Source organism: Scatophagus argus, chromosome 8 (assembly GCF_020382885.2).
Source record: "Scatophagus argus isolate fScaArg1 chromosome 8, fScaArg1.pri, whole genome shotgun sequence".
NCBI classification, from domain to species: Eukaryota; Metazoa; Chordata; class Actinopteri; family Scatophagidae; genus Scatophagus; species Scatophagus argus.
Window position 1 is genome coordinate 10,152,194 of NC_058500.1, and position 21,214 is coordinate 10,173,407.

Genomic DNA, 21,214 nt, shown 5'->3' on the forward strand with positions numbered 1-21,214 from the left:
AGTGCTACTTTAATGAGAGGAGAACTACAAATTCAGATTAATTTGTCTTACCAAAATACGCAAAAATGTCATGAGTAATGAAACAAAACAAGCAAAAAAATTTAAAAATCCTCGACATTACCCTCATACCATTCTAACAACTTGTTAATTCTAATATCCTCGATTTTGACTACAATTACATATTTCATTATGAGTTTCAATGATAATGTCACTAAACCAGTGGAGTTCCCCCAGCATGTGCTAATTAATCTACAGATGTTGAAGTGGGATATCATTATGTGCCAGTCTAAGAAAGGGTGCCAGAACAGTCCTTAGAGTAATTAGAATACATAAAAAGGTTACTGTATGGTCATGCTGAGCCCAGTGTCCTTGAGAGTACAGGCAAAGCTCCCATGTCCAACCCTGAGGGACACCAGACTGGCATATCCTTTGGAACCTCTCATGGGATCTCATTAGGCATATTGATGAGGAGGCGATGCTGTTAAACTGGAAGAAAAAATTACATGACAACATCCAAGTTAGTTGTATAATAAATGTTGGCAGCGCATGTCTATGTAAGATAAGTACACTGTAATGCATGCTTTGCTCATTGGGGGACTTGAAAATGCATTTTGTTATCTGATAATAGAAAAATTTGATTAGTGTGGGTGCTATTTATAAACGCTGTTAGCTGCAACAAGAGAAAGTGTGATTGCCTTCATTAATCAGACCATAGTGAATAAACTTCAGTCTGAAACATATTGTGCACTTGACTTAAAAGGCCAACGCAGTCAATATTTTATTTTTGCACTTTGTTTGGTAAACAGATTTTTGTAATGAGAATATACAACCAGTAGGGGGCGGCTAAATCCACAGCATTAGTCCATGAAAAATTAATCTCACACAATGAATTCGATGACTATCCTACCTTATTTACTTTCCTTTACTTTTCTTCAACCTACACTGAAACTGGTTGAAATGTATAGAATGATATACCAGAGGAAAAGGAACAAATGTTCAATCATTTTCTCCATATTTAATGACAATGTGTAGAAATTACTAACAGATGAGAAGCTTTTCTGTGTATGGTGAACTGATAAAGTCACAAGTCATTTACTGCTCAGCCTTCATTCACTTTTAAATGTATATAAGTGAATGCACTTGTAAGTCTTTGTTTAGTCTAATTTATGCTATGTAGTACTTCCATCAAACAATACACATACACATATACTTTAATCCCCCGTCAAATTGATGGGGTGACTGTCTGCTTCACAGCTGACCCGAGAGACCGCCTCACAGACTGATGGTGAATCTACAGATACACTTTAACATGGTGAGATGTGAATGTAGGTTCAGACAACAGGCAGCACTGTAAGTGCAACAGTGAGACTGTGTCCTACAGTGGCAATGATGCTTAAACATCAACACAGTATACAGAAGCACAAGACCAGATGTGTAGTCTTGTCTTCTGTATGTGAGCATATTGACTGTGAGACACCACCAGCATCCAACCACACCAGTGCAGACCATCACCCACCATCACCCACCATCTCCCACAATCTTACCATCAGGTGTGATCATGGCTCAGCCTATGGCAGCCTAAGATGCACTGCAGATGGAAGACCAGGAGGCAGCAGTTAGGTGGGATGACTTGCTCTGGGCATGACACTTGTTCCTAAGACAGAAGAGAAAATGATGGGGATCAGGAAAGGGAGAAGGTTTTGAGAGTCTGTTTAACTTCATGAGAAGTTTATGATTCCTTTAAGATGTTGTGATAATAACAGGAATAATTGTCTTAAAACTGCTGCTGGTGCTTCTCTTGGACTAAGAAGACCTTCTTGTCCTTCCTGTCAGGCCTCGGCACTGTGGCTTCAGAGCAGAAGGTCCTGTCTTTGAACCTAGGCCCTCTTCCTGTCTAGGTGGTTCTCTGTCTCATGACTGTCTCATATTTAGTGTTCTCCTCAGTATTAGTCTCAGGTTCAGTACTTGAAACTGAAATAATAACTAGTTTTATACTGATAATGGATCAATTGACTCTAATGTCAACTGTCTCTTGTAGAGACAAACCCATAGATAAATCATAGATATCAGTGAAAAAAATAAAAAGCTCTCAGCACCAAACAAGACAGACTTGGATTCATCAGGTGGAAACAAACATGCTCATAAATACACATAAATAAAAAAAAAATATACATTTACATTCACATTTTACATTACATACATTCACATTTAAAGGGCATAATTTCAATGACCAATTATGTGTGACACCATAGAAGTCACGACTCATCAACCAACTCAGACCATTTTTTTTAAATTAATTTTTACTTTTTATTATCATGTTTTGCATGTTTTAGCAAATCCTCTAAACTGGAGGGAACGTTGCTTGTTGCATAACTTATTTTCTTTTAGAGGTCAGATAAAAGATAAGAAAGCACAATGAGTCCCATCTTGTGCCAAATAACAAATGAATTACGTAGGTTGAATGTCTGAGAGAATGTAATTACCATCCTGGCTTGTACTGAAGATAAATTAATATCTCACACTGGCATGCTGACAGCTTCTGATTATGTACATGTACATGTACATGCGCTTATGCATACAAATGTGCATGTGTGATGGATTTTGTAGTTAAGCCTTATAGACTAGTGCAGGGGATTTCCTGATTAACATGCCTTCAATCAAAGATAAGTAACCAGAAGTAATTGATCAGTCCTCGTCTCAAAAGGTGAAAATTAACTATTGCTTCGTCTTTCTTGTTACACATGAATTTACTGCGATAGTTCTGCGCCTGTAAAACCATTGTCGTGTTGGCGGCGTGTTGACAAGAAAGAAGACAACTCGCTCAGGGCTGCAATCATTCCATCAAAGTGTAAACTGTGTTTTTCAGCATTTTTTATAAACACAAATAGTTCATCCCAGTTCACTCTCTTTCTTTTTTCACTCCCAATAAAATTTCTTAATTCTCTTTGCCTCCTGTCTTTATTTCAGCCACTCCTCCCAGAGGCTGTGTTTTCAGGTCCTTGAATCACTCCATCAACGTTCTCATTAATTCTCTGTCTCAGTAAGTGTGAATGGATGCAGGTTGAACAATTGAGAAAACTAATAAAGTAGCTGATTGTCAGCTGAAGCAAAGCAGATATTTAAAAATCACTTGACTGGAGTTAGAAAATTTGAATGACCTGCACACTTCAGATGTGGTAAGAAGGTCATTCTCTAGCTCAGACTCAGCCACAAGGGAAATTCAGCATTTGTTTAAAGGCATAGTTAAATAATTGTGGATGAGAAAACAGATCACTTTCAGGTAAAGGTATAGATAAAACTACCTCAAGCAGTTCATATGTATGTACTTATTAATTTTTCCTTGAATTTCCACAAAAGAAAGGGGAAAAACAAGAGCCCATAGAGCACCGTGTCTCAGCTCTGAAAATGTGACTGTGTTGCTAATCTTAAGCATTACGACTGTCATCATTTCAGTAGTCAAATGACGGGGGTGCGAAATGTAACGTATGATCCAGAGCCAAAATTCTGTTTGATACGCTCAAACAGCATGTCTTTAATTTTGGCTTTGGTAGATCACTGTCAAACCATTTTTCTTCAAATTTCAAAGAAAGCTTTCTTGGAGTTAACATCATAACACAAAGTGTTCCTGTAGAGATACAAGCAAATCTTTCTCATCACCAGTGGATTAAAGCTATTTTTTCCCCATGGAGAACTTTGTTATTTGCTCCAAATAAATACTTTATTATTTATCCTGTCCTCTTCTGTCAATTTGATTAGCCTATTCCACAATTGGATCATTTCACTTTTTTGTCGTACTGATCCTGGTCTTCCTGATTTGCAGGAACTAAAGCAAATCTATTTGTATATCTCGCTTACTGATCCATCTGTCTGAGTGAGTCCTGTGCTGAGCTCGTCATGTCCACAGACAGTTATCTTGCAGGGCAGCAGAATCTGTGGAAAGACTTCTCTTCTTCTGACTTATTAAAATGAGTTGCTATGGGAACTGGCTTCAGGTCAGTAGTAAGTTTTCTTGAGTATGATCCTGTCAATAGCCACTTCCTCTTGAGTTACAGGAGGATTTTAGCACAGTATCTTGTTAAAAGGCTGTGAATATTCTCATTCGTCCAGGTCATGGTTATCTCAAGGAAATTCAATCGAACGCCACTGGACTTAGTTACTTGTCTTTGAAGACGTTTCACCTCTCATCCAAGAGGCTTCATCAGTTCATGCTCGCTTGACTAGGCTGGGACTAGTCGCGTTCAAGACAAATAACTAAGTCCAGTTGCGTTCGATTGAATTTCCTTAAGATATCTTGTTAAAGGTGTTCTTTGAAGCTGTTTTACTGACTGTAACCTTGAGCTGTCTGAAATATGCAGAAAGTTCTTGCCAGTGAGATTCAAAATGATTTCTTATTCTACTAGAAAAAATGCCTGTTTGGAAATCAACTGCGCAGTGCTGGGAATTCAGTTAGCTTTAAGCCTGTATCTGATTTGATAAGATTATTGCCCAGCGACAACATTTTATTTTTTGTTCTGAATTTATTATGCTTCAGGTTTTGTTTTGTCATTAACCTCTGAAATTCCACTGACTTGCTAGCGGATGAGTCAATACACAACACACAAAGTTAAGTTGTGCAGCCAAACATTGCTTAAACCCACAGAGCCTGATTGCAAATTTTGCCTGAATTTTGGAGAAATTGAAATAAAATGATGCACAGGACATATATACATATGGAATATTTCATTTTTCAGATCTCACGTTTCCTAACAGCCAACAACCGACACACACTGCAACCTTTTTGGATGACACTTGCTCTTGAATTTCTGTTAACAAGTTATGGATGTTCAATTAATTACATTACCATAAAAAGACTATTCTGTGCGTATGGCTTACTGCACAAAAACAGGTTCTGCACCCAGCCAAATGTTCTGTTGTAAAAGGGACACATACATGTTCTTTTCTACACACGTATTGGGTTACTGTCAAACCAGGGCTCTCACACAGATCTTGCTGAGTGAGGCTGTAATTACACTGGGCTTAGAGGTGACAAATTTGTGATGTGTGAATGTTTGTTTGTTCTGCGAGCCAGCCACTTTTCCAATACAGGCTGAAATGTGTGCAGCTGTGAGCGTGTTTTCCCATATACTCCTGTTTGTGTGCATGTGTGCCCACTTGATAAACTAATGTTCACTAGAGAGAGAGAACATGGAGTGGCTGTGAGAGAGTTAAATGGACCACTCAGCAGAAAGAGGCATAAAGTCAATGGTGGCAATGAGAGCAATCAATAAAACGCAGTACAGTCTGACGATTAACGTTTGGGTGGTAATTAGATGGTAGGATTAAGAGGCTTATGGCGTCTAACCATACTGATATTTCATTGGGCATCTATCCATACAGAATATGGATAGCTACACCCTTCTTATTATCTACTGCACAGAAACACGTATGTCTTTGTCCCACTCACCCCAAATCATTAACATTATCCATAACATCTGTTTTTAAAGGACAGGACATCATTTCTGAGGCCAGATCATTGAAGATATTATGGCCATATATTTACATGATGGTGGATATGGCTTGGCTTCATGTAAGGTGTTTACATCTTACTTGTTTCTGCCCATACAGACCGCGTCTTAACAAGGCTAAGAGTAACAAACAAGCAGTACTATAAAGCTGTTGTCACAATGGCACAATGGTTCTTTGTGACAAATGATAACTATAGGAGCTTAGTCTACTATCAGCTACTGAAGGGTTTGACCCTGGAGCGACCTTTCTGACACACTAAGTTGTCCCACTTTCCTTTCTTGATCATGAATGAGTTCACACGTCTCCACTGTGCCATACAATGTTTTATTTTTGTTGCAACAACAGAACGTGTCCATTCATTTCCCCCCCATTCAATCAATACCGGTGTCTTAGCGCTACACTAGCGTTGCAATAGCGTTCCACTAGCGATCCACTAGCGTTGCCCTAGCGGTCAAAAAACCTTTTGCTCTTCCAGGGTCACACAACACCTGATGTCCCCCAATTTCCCATTACATTTACATCCTGGATGGCTTAAATGACCACAGCGCCCCTTGTGGTACCCACAACAAATATACAATCACCATGCTTCCCCATAACATTGTGTTTGGCTCCTACACACCGGCCCCTAATTGTTAATGTTAACTAACATAACAATTCAAACAAAAATACAACAAAAGAGCCAAACTATAATACATAATTCATCCTGAACAACAGATTTACACTTCATGCAACAAAGTGAGTTTGGTCACTGGCCGTTCTATGATGTTTGATTTAGTCTGTAATTTTACCGAACGCACCAGCCCATGTTTGTCCGGGAAAACCTCCGGTACCTTGCCAAGTGGCCAGGATCCACGAGGAGCTGAAGCATCCATGATGGCCACAAAATCTCCAACAACCAGAATCCTTTTCCTATGGTTCCATTTTTGCCTTTCTTGAAGCAAGGGCAGATACTCTCGCACCCAAGTTTTCCAGAAAAGATCGGCAAGATATTGTCCATCGTCTTCTCACATATTGATCGTGAGGATCGTGAGGATCGTGAGGTGGCAGTCCAGGTGGCAGAGCTGGTTTTCCTTTTAACAGAAGGAGGTGGTTAGGTGTAAGTGGTTTCAAGTCATTTGAATCATCTGAAAGCTTGGTGATTGGTCAATCATTCACAATGGCCTCAACTTCACAGAACACAGTATGAAGCCCATCATCATCCAATGTCTGCTGACGTAGGACAGAACTGAGAACCCTCCTCACCATGCGAATCATCCGCTCCCACACACCCCATGATGCGAAGCTGCCGGTGGATTGAAACTCCAATGGATCCCAACCTGTGATAGAACTCCTTGAATCCTTATCTTGGTTTAATGCAGCCAAAGCCTCCTTCAGCTCTCTTTCTGCTCCAACAAAGTTGGTACCATTATCCGACCACAGGTGTGCCACTTGTCCTCTCCTGCTGACAAAACGCCGCAAAGCATTAATGCATGCGTCTGTGTTCAGTGAGCTTGCTACCTCCAGATGGATGGCCCTGCTCGCCATACAGGTAAATATAACTCCATAATGCTTACAGGTTGATCTTCCTTTCTTCACCTCGATTGGTCCAAAAATAATCTACTCCGGTGTTGGTAAACGGTGGTAGATTGGGAAGGATTCTCACCTTTGGAAGATCTGCCATCTTTTGTTCCACTGCTCTTCTATTATAGCGTCTGCAAAACCCACATTTAGCTATAACCTTCCTAACAGCTGAATTGCCGTTGGTGATCCAAAACTTCTTCCTCACTGAAGATAGTGTGTGAGCTTGTCCCCCATGGCCCAGACTCTGATGAACATGTTTGAGAATGAGCATAGCAATATGCTGGTCTTTGGAGAGAATGAGTGGATGCTTGGCTTCCTCTGGCATTGATCCTCTACTCAATCTACCCCCAACTCTCAACAGCCCATCGCTGAAGATCCGATCCAGTCTGTATAGGGGACTCTGTCGACTCACAGTTGTCCTTCCAGATGAGAAAGCAGAAATCTCTTCACCATATCTTTGTGCCTGGCAATAGCGAATGATAGCAATCTCCGCTTTCAACAGGTCATCCAATGTCAAAATACGACTCCTGGGAGCCGCACATTGCCTCCTGCCCAGGCTGGTTTCCTGGTTAACCACAGAAGCAACCAACTGTCTTCTACGGCCACTCTGCTCCAACAACATGGTCTTTAATCGGAGGTACCAGGCAACTGCTGTCTTCAGCCTCCTCCAATCAGAAAAATAAGCAATGAGACAGTCTGTCAAAGTAGACACGACCTTAGCACTGACGGCATTCGTTGCTACCTGCTTTCTGACTTCTTGGTCATTGACATCCAGAGACATTTCCAGCCTAGTCTTAGGCCATTCCTCCTCATGCTTCCAAAGAAATGTGGGTCCCTCAATCCACCTGCTGCTCTTCAGAAAGTCAGCAACCCTCATTCCTCTTGACGCATCATCGGCTGGATTGTCCTTTGAACCAACATGTCTCCACTGTGAAGGTTCAGAATTTTCCCTGATGGTGGAAATTCTGTTGGCCACAAAGGTATGAAAGCGTTTGTTCTCGTTGTTAAGATACTTCAACACTGAAGTGCTGTCAGTCCAAAATACCGATTCCTCCAATGGTAATTTTAACTCTGCCCTCAACATCAAGTCCATCCTGACAGCAAGGACAGCTGCTGTCAACTCAAGTCGAGGAATGGTAACAGCCTTCAGTGGAGCTACTCTAGCTTTGCCAAGCAGGAAGGAGACATGGATGCGATTTTCTGGATTTAACATTCGAAGGTACGCTACGGTTCCATAGCCGCCGGCATCAGCAAAGTGATGTAGCTGGACATATCTGAGTTCACCAAAGTCTGCTGGTTTAATGCACCTGCTCACGTTGAATGCTACCAGCAGATCCAGATCCTCCAGCCACCTTTTCCACTGATGCGTGATGTCCTGTGGTAAAGAGTCATCCCAACTACAACTTCTCCTACAAAGCTCTTGTTGCATCATTTTTGCAGGCAAAGTGACTGGTGCCAGGAACCCAAATACCACTGTTAACACTCTTGGCCGAGCGTTTTCTCCCAATATTGGAAACAATCTTTCCACAAATGGCTAGCATTGGGATTTATGTTATCCTCAACATTTTCATGATCAATTACACAACCTTCATTGCAAGAGACCCAGACTTTTACCTCTTTGACACACTCATCATTAAAAAGCATCTTTGCTTTAAACTACGTGTCGTGTTTTTCTGCTTCATCAGATGGTAAAAGACACAACAAATATTCATGCAAGCATTTCACCTCTTTACACACATCAACCAATTTCCCAAGAGCATTTTGAACCTGTGTTTTTTCACCTTTTAACATTCAACTCTGAATCGTTTTTCTTATTGTGGCTGCTTTGTTTAGCTTTGCCTTTCCAGCATTCTGCAGCCTGTCCAATTTCTCGGCAAGTGCTTTAGCAGTGAGTTTAATCACTCGTTTTGGAGTTTGAGTTCTCATCTCGCTAGTCACACTGCCTGGTTTACTAGCAGTCCGCACTTCAGTTCCGGTAATGTCCGACATGGCGACCAGTCATCCAGCCCGCAAATAGTTCGTAATTAAACCAATCAATGCAAAGTCTGTCAACGCAAAACTTGTGTTCTGTTCAAGTCGGTTACCAATGCATTGGATTTACGTGTGCACACGATTTAAATGGCCATTACGGTGTAGCGCTACACATACCTTACGCGTTGGGCGCCGGGCGGTGATCAGCTGATCCGATGCTTGTTAGCCGCTTTAGCCTTCGCACCGTAGCCCCTGTGCATAACAGCCACGAAACTGCAACATCCTCCGGGTAGCAGATCAAACGCCTGGCAGCCGCTCTCCTCCTGTGACGCCTCCGGTCCGTGCCGAACGTTTCCAAAAAGGATCCAACGTTGCTAGGTTTTTTGACTAATGTTATAGGAGCTTAGTCTACTATCAGCTACTGAGGGGTTTGACCCCGGAGCGACCTTTCTGACGCGCTAAGTTGTCCCACTTTCCTTTCTTGATCATGAATGAGTTCACGCGTCTCCACTGTGCCATACAATGTTTTATTTTTGTTCCAACAACAGAGCGTGTCCATTCATTTCCCCCCCATTCAATCAATACCGGTGTCTTAGCGCTACACTAGCGGTCCACTAGCGGTCAAAAAATCGTTTGCTCTTCCGGGGTCACACAACACCTGATGGCCCCCAATTTCCCATTACATTTACATCCTGGATGGCCTAAATGACCACAGCGCCCCTTGTGGTACTCACAACAAATATACAATCACCATGCTTCCCCATAACATTGTGTTTGGCTCCTACAATAACCTTAGCATACTAACATGCTCATGGTGTCAATGCTAACATCCTGTTAGAAGCAGAAGGTGTCCCATGCTTACCATCTGAGTGTAGTGTGCACGCATGCTTGCACATGATAATTGGCACTAAGTAAAACTGAGGTTGATAGGAATGTCTTTAGTTTTGGGGGTATTTGGTCACAAACCAAAATATTGGAAAATTCAAATTTAAGCCCGATGATGGTGGCAGGTGAAAAGTCACAGGATCACCAAAGTTATTATACTTCATAAGAGGGACATTACCTTGTGTACCAAATTTGAAGCAATCCTTCTGATAGCTGATAAACTATTTCACTTAAAACAACAAGTGGTGTTGGGATCTGAGTAACAGCCAAAGTCATTAGAATTCATTGTGTGGGAAACATGGATGTCTGTATGAAGTTTTGTGACAACCCATTGAGTAGATGGGGTTCACCAATCAATTCTGTGGCAGTCAAAACCCAAGTAGTTTTTGAAATATTTCAGTCCGGACCAAAGTGTTGGACATTGCTGTCTCTAGAGCCATGCCGCAAGCATGACTTCAAACATGTTAGATTTTCAGCATAAGGTGGTGCGAGATATTTACTGGTGGTGATAGGGACATACACATCTGGACATCTTCCAGCCACCCGGTGGATTACTGTAACATCCTATCCATTCATTTAGACCAGAGTTAACATAAACATTTGAAGTGACATTAGGTCTCGAAAACAAGCTAGATGTCTCTTAATCTGTCACATCACTTCTCATTCATTACCCAACTCGACAGAGCAGCAGGCAGCGGCATTAACATATAGGCTAATTCACTTTGAATGGCAGAATGGTATATGAACAGGCTCCATTGTGCTTCGTAGATGCCCTAGAGGAATTGTCTACATAATTAATTAAAATCAGAAATGCATAAAAGACATCTTTGTCTGTTGTGGTTGGTTAAACCGCAAAGCACAGAAAGCATTTTTCTTTGCTTTGCTTGCTTTGCACTGCCATTTGATTGTGGAAGAAGAAAGGAAGGGGAGACAAAACAAACAGGGAAATCTGCACTAAATTGCAATTAATTTGCTGAATGTTGTGGTTTCACAAACAACTCTTTCTCACATATATCTCTAGCTTGCTTCAATGTGCTCAATAGCTTATTTTACTATAATACTGTTCATGTAGAGTAATGAGTTACTGATTACACTAATTTTTGTATTACTTTCATCAAAACAGGAAAACAGAACACATCAGTACGACTATGGACATTATAAAATGGAAAGGGGTAATGTTTCATGATGGGTGATTAAAGCACAAAAGCTCAAGTTTATTTCAGTTAATTACAAATTCAGTAGAGGGCCGTATTGTGTAGCACAGTGCTGTAGCTATTTCAAAGCTTGAAGGTGATACAGCTGCAGAAGAGCCCTTAACTACTCAGCCAGCAAATAAAAAACAAGTCACTGAGATACAGCTTTCTGGAGACATTATTGACACCAGAAGACGAGGTTACTTAGTAGTAAATAGTATATGCCATAATATTACTTACATAGTAAATGTCATAATATTCCTGAAGTCCTGTTAGCAATGCTTTGTAATACTTTGTTACTGCTAAAAGTAACATATTACTCTAATTACACCAACACTGTTAGCCACAGATGTTCAGAGACATCAAGTACAGCATTAGGCTGGAAATAAACTGAGTTAGTAGGTACGGCCATAATGTCTAATTCAGTGACACAACAAACCTTTAGTTTGTGAGGTTCAGTTTTCAACGACAGAGAGATGTTCACCCGATAGTACACTGATGAACAGTAAAGTCATCAAATGCATCAAAAGCCGAGAAAATTTTGGGTGTGGTGGAGTGATTAATAATGACCCCCCCCCCCAGCCAGCTGACGTGCCTTCGAGCAAGACACTTAACCCCCAATTTGCTCCCCGGGCACCTGACAATGCTAGCCCACTTCTCCTGCATGTTGCATGTGTGTGTGTTTCAGTCAGTGATGGCTTAAATGCAGAGACGTAATTTCCCAGTTTGGGATTAATAAAGTAAATAAAATGAAATAACAAAATAATTAAAAATAATACAGTGCCCCATGCACTATTTCCCACATTACTGTAGCAGTCACATTTCACAGAATCTTCACCTCACTGACTGGACAGTTTGACTTCTTCTGACTGGATGGTCAGTGGTCAATGGGCAGCTTTCTGATTGGTCAGCTCAGACCTAAAAACTGGGTCAAAATGTGTGCCTTCACTCTCTCATACACAGATAGCAACTCTGTGTGTCTGCCTCTCACGCTTTGTGAAACTTGAAATTGAAATTACTCACAAAAATGTTTCTACAGCTCCAAAACCACAAAAAGCTTTTACACAAATTACGTCTTTTCTTCATTACATGTTCACAAACTTTCATTGTGTTATTTGTCACATACTGAGATATGTGCATTTTTTCACATGCACACAAAAGATGATATATTAAATTATTGGTGAACATCATTTCACCAAGTCAGTTTATTAATGACCCATATTTGTTATAAACCTGTCATATAATCAGTAGGTTACTTGGTATAATGTTAGTTCTTAGTTGACAAGATGGGAAATAAGGTGGATGGTGCAACAGATGAAATGAATGTTTTATTTGCATGTTTTCTGCAAATCGTGAGCATATGTACGAAAACACGAACCAGTGACAACACCACACAATTCTCTACTGCGCCTCAACAAATACAGATGTTTTTGTTTGTTTTACCATTGTAATATTTAGTTCATTATGCCATGTGTTTGTATTATATTTTTGGATGAGTGTGAATACTAGAATAATTCCAAGGGGATGATATAATTTTTTGGACACATGTTTAATTCATTATAAAACAAATAATAAACATCTTCTATCAGAAATCCCAGTTGCTGCACCCGAATGTCAGCCAACCTCCAGATGGGTTCGTGTGGCTTACAGTCTGCTGATTTTGATGCATACAAATGGCTCGTAGTGTGCTGTGCTCTCTTTTGAGCAGACTCAACCGGCACTGTCAGCCTGAACATGTGCAACAAACCATGACAAGCTGATCAACATTTCATAATCACAGTGTGCTGGGAGCGCATTTCTTTCCACAGTAGATGTCTCGCAATGGGTATTTTCACAAAGTTCCAGAACCATAAGAGAGACGACCCTTACATGTGAGTCAGAGTTGGTGGCGTGATCAGGATTGTGCAAATCAGATATCGACATAAGCAGCCAGAATGATGAGGCAACATTCACCAGTTCTCTATTTGAAAATCCAGCTCTCACGTAATTTCCAACCTCCACTGAATTTCCCTGATTATGACTTTCTGTGAGCACAGTTCACGATATGTTCATGACATCATTTATTAGGCAGCAGTTTTATCCATGATTGACACGCATAGTCGTTCTTCAGGTCAGTGGCCCTGATTTCTGGTTATAAGCTGCACCGCTTACATGTTTTTACAAAAATAAAGCAGCACAGTTTCTGTAAGTCAGTTTAGACTTGTAACCACACACACACACATATACAATACATATTAGTGTTTCGTAATACTGGGGATTGCATGTCGAACCTTCACTTCCTGAGCATAAAGCAAGATGTTTGTGGAAATATGTGCCATCACAGGAAAATAAATAAATTAGACAAAGAGATATGTGCAGTTCTGGCTTTGTCCCAGCTGAGTATTTGAAATGTCCTCTAACTAGCATCCAGAGAGGTAAAATAACCTTGGAATTTGCATCATCAACGAATTGCCCTTAACTAATACGATGACAAAGTGCTATGGTGTGCATCACAACAGAGTTATTTGAGTCAGTGGAAGGCAGAGGCGGTGAGGAGAGGAATATGAAGAGTGACAGAATGAGGAATAAAGAAAAACACAGTGAGACTGAGAGAGAAGAACAGAGTGTGTGAGAGAGATTTGTCCGTCCTCTGAGGGCACATGTCTTATACCCTCATGGTCACATTCACAAATGGCATTGCAGAGGTAATGCTGGTATTTCTCGGAACAATATAAACCAGGCATCCACCTTTATGGCTGGTGTATTCTTTTACTGTCATGTGGAATACAGTAAAGTGCACATTAGTAATAAATCATAACCACATCATCCTGCAGCCATCAGAGGCTGAATTGAGATCAGGGGTCCATGTCTTTTAAAATTCACAAGTGTCATACCGGATGTTGTCTTGTTATGTGAAATATTACCTGCTGGACAAAAATTACTTTTGCCTGACTGCATGCAAACAAATGTGTACTTTTCCACTGTTCTGTCAGATGTTTTGGACAGACAGGTGACAAGCTAATGTTGGATGAGGACAGAGCAGAAGGGATGTGAGAACTGGCTGTTTGGAGGAGCAATAACAAAGACACTCTTGAAGCCGCCCTAAAATTCTGCGGGCAGCCGTAGCCTAGAGGTTGGAGAAGCGGCTTGTGATCGGAGGGTCGCTTGAGTTGATTCACCCACCGGAAGGGCAGGAAAAATTTGGGTGTGGTGGAGTGATTAATGTGAAAAATGCTCTCCCACTCCATTAGCCTGCTGATGTGCCCTTGAGCAATGCACTTAACCCCCAATTTGCTCCCCAGGCACTTGATGCAGGCCACTGCTCCTGTGTGTGTTTCACTGCATGTAGTTTGCTGGGTGTTGCATGTGTGTTCAGCTAAGGATGGGTCAAATGCAGAAGACAAATTCAGTGTGTGTATGTAAAATATATATACTGTCAATAAAAGTGATTCTTCTTCTTCTAAAATGAAGTGGTGTTTATATCAAATGTCACTGTCATTTTAATCCAATAAAAATTTATACTTAATATTTTTTAAATACGATTTCACACAACTTAGGTAAGAGTAGCAATGCCACAATGTAAAAATACTCAATTACAAGTAATAGTTGTGAGTTTAAAATCTGACACAGAAATGTGTTTCAATTATCAAAGTAAAAGCAGTACTTCTGCAGAAAATGCCTCCACTGAGTGATTTATCATGATGCGTGACATGCGTGTGTGTGTGGGGTTAAATTGTGTGTATGTGTGTGTAAGTTATCTTTTTTTTGCATTTGTTCATTGGTCTAGCCCTACATAGCTTAATGGCTGATTTTATGATCATTTAAAATAGCGGTTTCAGTAATTACAGACTTAAAAAAAATCTTGACACTTTCTGGTGTAAACTTAATAAAATTTGCTACATGTACACAGGACTCTTTGTTTTCTATTAAGCTCATTTCTTCTCTCTTTTAATGTCCTCCTCACCGGATGTATGTTTGGAGCTGCTACAATAAACCACGTCAGTGTCCCCATACCTAATCAATTATAAACATGATTTCATGTCCCATACATACCACGAAATGTGCTGATTGCGGCAATGGTAAACAAGCATGTGTGACATCAATGTCCTTGCCGAAGGGCGGTTGGCTCATACTATAAACCTGAACTCAGTGACTTTAATTATAGAGATTCACTCTCTATTGCTTTGTCTTCCTTCAGGGGACACACTAAAAACCATAGCTTTTATCTGTTACTTGATGACCTGAACAATTGTGTCAGAAATATTGCATCCATAATCACAGTCCAAGCGTCTTTTGTGTGGGCTGTATTGAAAAATCTTCGTAAGCTCACTGCTCCCTTTCAATTACTGCCTTCTATAGATCTTTAAAGTAATATTTCAACACTTATCCTAGGGTGCAAGGCGACAGTTCTGTCCGAAAAGAAATTGAACAGTAAATTGGGTCATTTTTTATATGAGAGGAATGAACAGTGGATAATGTGGATCAATATGTACCTGCATATGGGTGACTTTTTTTCTTACTTTTATGAGTGGTTAACTGGAAGTAAAACTGTAATGTAGAAGGCACATACCCACTGTAAATTGAAAAGGTCCAGGAGCGAGCATGAATATTGCAGTGCTTCCAGTCACATTCTCGGGTTGCTTTTCTTTATCTTGTACTCCCAAAACAAATGAAATGAAGTGTTATGAAAGGAGAGCATTTGGCCTGTCTGTGATACACAGCCAAGTGTTAGAATTGTGGATGATTTTTCTGTTCTTCCTGCTTTTTCTGTCTGTCCCCTCCTTCCCCGTCTTGTTTGGTTTGTGTGCTGTCATGTCAGGCCAATTGGAGCTGTGCTGGGTCTTTCTTCCTTCATCCAGTCATCTGTGTCTGTCTTTTGAGTAAATAGTGTACATAGTGAATTCTCTGAATCCACTATGATTATATCATAGAAATTATTGTGAAGTAAATTGCTTTCTTTTCCTTTTGAACCTATTTCTGATGTCTGCTTTTTTTGGGGTCTGTTTTTTGTGTAATGTTAACACCTGTGTAGGACCTGAGTAAAGTTTGAAATGATCTAATCTATTCAATGAAAAAAAAAAAAAAAGAAAAATTTCAGAGTTATCAATCAAAAATATTTTCATCAAAGTCTGATCAAAAGGTTTCTAGATAGATTTTGGCCTTTAATTGATGCTCTTGACTGAGCGGGAAAGGCAGCTGCAGGGTGAGAGCTCTGAAAGGACACATAGGCTAGTGATGACACAGGATTAAAACTATGCTCTCTAACAAAGCCACCTCTCTGTCCAAGGTCGTCTTGATTTCTATGAAATGTATCAGCATTTGAAGGGTTATGATCTCTCTGCAAGGCAAGAATTCTGAGTAAGAGATGTATCTTACTCATAAGAAGCAAGACATGTGCTTATCAATACAACCCAATAGCTTTTCTTGCAGACCACACTGCGCAGCATCACTTTTAATGAAAAAGATGCATGAAGGAATCTTGAATACATTCGTGCATATCAGTGCAAGTACCACCAGAGTTTTTATATATATATATATATATATATATACATATATTAAGGCAGATTTGTGAGTGCACCAACACTATTTATCTCAGCTTGTGTAGCAAGCTTTTGTCATCTAAAGTGGTGGTAATATGTGTCTGTTGTTCTCTCTTGTATTTGGAAATTTCTTTAAACCATTTGCTGTGTTCACACAAAGGCTCAGACAAAAATGTGTGATGACCAACAGTTTGGGACTGAAATGTGCTCCACAGAAAAGCCTGCAATGAAAAGAATCACCGATAAAGGCTGTTGTAGCTTTAGGCTCATGTACACTGAAGTCAGATGATCCTCCATAGGATTTATATTTGGAAGTTGTCACCCTGCAAAGAGAAATCACTAAAGCTGTTCACTGTCTCCACTCTGGATCAATGAAGAGGAATGAGGGGAGGAAGAATGAAGCAGGGCGGGGGGCGAATTGGTGTCATTCACTCTACAGGGACTTGCCCTCGAACATAAACACCCCTTGCATTCTTACCAAACACCACCGCATAAAGCTGTGGAATCATAATCGACCATGAGTGCTGGCTGCTGGCTGGCTAAAGTACTATGAGGCGTGATGCGACTTACAATGAGCTACAAGTCAGGTGGTTTCATGCCTCCACCTTACCGAGAGACCTCATGTTATGCACAGACTTTCAAAGACATTTGTGAAAGTCCATCACTAGTCTTGAATTGAAATGCACCACCTGGGGGAAACTGGTGTGAAATGAGTTGCTGCTATCACAGTCAGTGAGTTAAATAAAGACTGTGACCGCACAGTACTTACAGCAATTTAAACAATATTTTGTTTAAAACTAATGCAACAAATGCAACATTATAAATGCATTCTGGAAGTCAAAGATGTTTGCAAAGTCAGAGGTATATAATAAAAATAGGAAAACTGACCCAAAAACCTGGATGATGATGTGAGATCCAGAGAGACAAATGACATGTGACGCCAGCCTGAATAACCTGGACGGAGCCTGCCCACATGCAAGACAACCACGAAAGGAGCACCAGGAGACATGCCTAAACAGTCGGAAAAGGACTAGGCAGCGTACATAAATCTGACATATGACAGAATACACTTTATAGACAAAAGTATTGGGACACCTGAGTCCAGGAGCATATTGGAAATGGAACGCAAGTCGTTCATGGAGATCATCATGTGATTGGCAATCAATAGCTTGTTGTTTTAGCAGTTTGCGGATGCCCTGTGGATGCCTTCCTTCATAAGTGACCTCCCCCACCAATAAGTTTTCAATAGGTTGCAAAAATATGTCTGACGCTTATACATCTCCTGGTTTTAAAATCTGGTCAAATTGAATTTTGATTTTGCATTGTAATTACCCTGCATTACAGGGTTGGGTTGCTTGCTAATGAAGTCTAATGAAAATATATGGATTGGGCACACATCAATGCCACACTCTACATATATTCGAACGGGGACTATATTAAGGAGCTGGCTGTTGCAATTTATGGTTGAAACATGTTAAGACTTAATTGCAAGCAGAGATAGTTCTGACTGTGCCAAATGGATGAGGTGTGGATGGATATGGATATGAGGTCCATGTTGGCTGGATCACGGTGGTGCAGTGGTTAGCACTGTCGCCTCACAGCAAAAGGGTTCCAGGTTCGTATCCCAGTCTGGGCCCTTCTATGTGAAGTTTGCATGTTCTCCCTGTGCCTGCGTGGGTTTTCTTCAGGTACTCTGGCTTCCTCCCACAATCCCAAAAACATGCACATTAGGTTAATTGTCTACTCTCTACTCTACATTTCCCCTAGATGTGAGTGTGTACATGAGTGGTTGTCTGTCTTTGTGTGTCTGCCCTGCGATTGATTGGCGACCAGTGCAGGGTGTACCCCATAGTCGGCTGGGATAGGCTCCAGCCCCCCGCGATAAGCAGTATAGAAAATGGATGGATGTTGCCTGGATGAGAGAATAAGTTGTCTGATGAAAGTCCTGTGGCTAACCCTCCACCTGGGCTCTCTAAGAGCAAGAACAAGGCCATTTTGAATCAGTTAAGACTGAATGTATGTGGCAGCATGAGCCATTAGTAATGAGGACGGGTTGCTCTGCCCTGGTCCCCTGCAGCACCTAGCTTGCCTAGTCCTAACCCTAAACCAGCCTTGAGACAGCACGAGGTGGTGCATGGCCTTCTGCTACCTCAGGGACACCATGTACATCTGCTCCCTCCAGCTGATACACTCGCACTAATCTGGCAGTGTTGGATTTTGAAATGCAGCTGCATGTGTGCAGAATATCCCTAAACTCAAAATCATCATGATATCAAACGATTGCATGGGGGTAGAACATGGAATATCATCCAACTTTGCTCTCTATGTCTTATCCTTTAGATTCATGTACATTTAACATGTAATGAACTTATTTTAAAAATACAAAGAGAATACAAATTAGTGTCAAACATGAGAAGCAAGTAATTACTGGTTATCATTCCCACTGATAAAAACAACAAAAAAACAAAAAAACACATTTATGCATGCCTAATTCCCTAAGGTGTAAACTTCACCCAACTACCATGAACCAGTGATTCACCACAGCAACAACAAAAACCTACAAGAAACCAAATGTCATTTATTGCACCATAGCAATAACAGCTTACCACCAAAGGTCTCACAGATTGACACTTTAATCCGAGATGTGATGCTATTCAGGGTGAATAATTCTTCATTGCTAACCACAAACATGCTGGCATTAGTGCCAAAAAAAACAAAAAGCAAAAAAAAAAAAAAACACCTTCTTTACTCATCACCTTGTCCACACCTCTTACAGGCACACATGGCAGGCTGCCTACAACTGTGCTGGTGTTTATCTGCACTCCAGCTTCAGCCATTTATAGTCCCTACAGTGCCATGTACTGTAAGTGTCATATGTACCGAGCACATGATGGCCACACGTGAGAAGTGTCCCCTCATACATGTTACTGAAGGGCTTTCCGGATGATGTGCAAGACAGAAATAGTCCCTCTTTAAATGAACCATGAACAGTGTCTGACTTACTGGAGGTCTGGAGATAGAGAGGCCCCCTAATGATGTAGCGCACATATGCATGTCTGTACAGATTGCATGAGCTCACATCAAAGCCATTATCTTTCTTTCTTAATCATCTGTTGGAACTGAAGTGGGACCATGACCTTGTGTCAAAGACCATAACAGTAATGGATCAGTACTTTAAAGAGGAAGACATTGAATAAATCACCCACAACAGTTTTGTCACCAGACACCTACACAGCGCACATTCACCTCGAGCTGGGACCCACCCACCCCCTCTCTTTTTCTGTGTGTGTGAGTGTGTGTGTGTGTGTGTGTGTGTGTGTGTGTGTGTGTGGCTGCAAAGGCTGATAAGAGTTTCTTGGACATGTCCTCTGGATGTCACAATATCCTGAGGGGGAAGGTGTCACAGAGGAAGATATCAGGCGGAACAAGGACTGCTCTGCTCTCTGATTCCTCTCTGCTGTCTGTGGCTTCATCTCCACACCCCTCTGTTTTAGTCGTGTGCCCCACCACAGACATTATGCATTAATTCCCTCATCTTTAGTATGTTTCACCCTGGTTACCAAAATGATGCCTTGTCAGTACTTTACTTTGAGAAACAGCCTCGCTTGGAATTGATCTTTGAATAAAATATCCCAGTGGTAACAGATGAATTGCCATGGCATTTTGTACAGACGTTCACGGTTCCCAGCGGATGACACAGATGCTAACGGTACAGGTTTTATGAGTTAGACATAGACACAAAGGGCACCTTGTGCATCTGCATGAAAGGGAAGGCGACGGACAGAGTGTTGATATCTGACAACCTGGGATGAGAACATGTTGCCTGATTAGACTCTCAGACAGAAAGCACTGGTTCTGGTAAGCATTATGTTCAAATATGTTGGAAAAGCAAAAAGAAAAGGAAAGGGGGTGGGGGGGGCACCCTTGAAACAATAAAGCCCTATTCATATGATTGTTTTCCCACACACACTGTTCTACAGCCTGGCATGTTGCCGACAAGTAATCTAATTGTCCCACATTAGGGAACTGATTTCTCTTTCTCTCTTTGGCCTCAATCCATAGCGGGATGATGCCGACTCTCTAATGTGGATAACAACACAGCAGGCTATTTTGAGAAACTCGAAGTCGTGTTAGGGGTCTAAGCCAGGAGGAGAACAAAGCTCATCTCACAATGACTTCTGTGATGTTTTTCCCCTCTCTTTATTTCTTTCTGTTAGGGTTTTGATTATGTAACTCTGTTCACAGGAACGCAAACAGAGATGTGACTGATTGTGACATACACACATGCAAGAGAGTGCGCACACCCATATACACAGTCACATGCAGGCATAGTTCATGCTGTATACACACACATCCACATAAATTCTCACACAAATTACTGAGAATGTGAGGTTTCTGTCTTATGTACTGTGGTGAGATGTAGATGAATAAGTTCAGCTTTTCCACGTTAAAACAAATCTTAATACTCATACGAATGGTGTCCTTATCTAATATGCTGATGTAATTGATTGGAATCAATGAATGAGGTGAAAAAAACAGGTTTGGGAAGTGGGGGAAGCGAGACAAGAAGAGATAGACAGA

General features: G+C 41.0%; 1 long non-coding RNA gene across 1 annotated transcript; it reads right to left on the reverse strand.

Annotated features, from left to right (window-relative positions):
* Nucleotides 1-132: 132 nt before the first annotated feature.
* LOC124063254 lies at nucleotides 133-9,599 on the reverse strand. Its single transcript, XR_006844073.1, has 3 exons — nucleotides 9,214-9,599; nucleotides 1,545-1,654; nucleotides 133-486 (listed from the first exon to the last, which is right to left on the reverse strand). It is a non-coding gene; the product is annotated as an uncharacterized LOC124063254 (long non-coding RNA).
* Nucleotides 9,600-21,214: the final 11,615 nt, after the last annotated feature.